The sequence below is a fragment of the Microtus oregoni genome, unplaced genomic scaffold, assembly GCF_018167655.1.
Source record: "Microtus oregoni isolate MIOR12 unplaced genomic scaffold, Mior012 000067F_003, whole genome shotgun sequence".
Lineage (NCBI taxonomy): Eukaryota > Metazoa > Chordata > Mammalia > Rodentia > Cricetidae > Microtus > Microtus oregoni.
The window spans coordinates 146,294-147,037 of record NW_024543956.1 but is presented as its reverse complement, the minus strand read 5'-3'; the positions used below and the strand labels follow the sequence as shown (position 1 = coordinate 147,037).

General features: G+C 52.8%; 1 pseudogene; it reads right to left on the bottom strand.

Annotated features, from left to right (window-relative positions):
• Positions 1 to 278: 278 nt before the first annotated feature.
• Positions 279 to 454, bottom strand: LOC121440350 (annotated as a pseudogene).
• Between the last annotated feature and the right edge of the window lie 290 nt (positions 455 to 744).

Sequence of the window (744 nt, the reverse complement as noted above, 5' to 3'; positions counted from 1 at the left end):
AAAGTAGAACTCAGTGAGGACGACCAGGGCAAGAAAGTGGGAGGAAGGGGCTTAATAACACCACTTGCCTCTGGCAGCACGGAGAGCTTGAACTTGGCTTTACTTAGGGCCTCGATCCGATGTTCCTTATTCTGAGGCATGATTCAGGTGGACGTGATGGCCTGGACAGTGAGACCCCTGGCCGTGGTGACCTGAGGCTTCCCTAGGGCACAGCGAATACCTGTCTGGGGCCTAGATTGGAGGCGACATTGAGGTCAGAGCTCGAAGAGCCTTCAGAAGATTGTCTCCAAGGTCCCTTCGGGGAGCCCATACAGGCAACAGGGTGAGGTCACTCCGAACGAGTGTGCTGTTGGCAAGCATTGCACACCAGGCCCCAGTGAGAAGCTGCTGGCAACCGTTGCACAGCGCGCCCCGCTGAGAAAGGGGACCTCCCGTGCAGCTTAGTTGGCTGCAGATTTACCTTATCTTTTAAGACACAGTCTCTCAGTGAACATGAAACTCACTGATTTTGTCAGGCGGAGTGGCCAGAGAGCTTTGCGGATGGATCCAGCAATCTGTCCTCCACGCCAGACATGCCGGCTCTAGGGTTTAAGAGTATTGCTGTGCCTGGATTTTCCGTGGGCGCTGGTGATCTGAACTCAGGTTCTCAGGTTTGCATGGGAAAACCTAACCCACTGAGCCATGATCCTTGCCCATCATTAATTTTATGGTCTGTAACATTAGTGTTAGAAATGAATGACATCT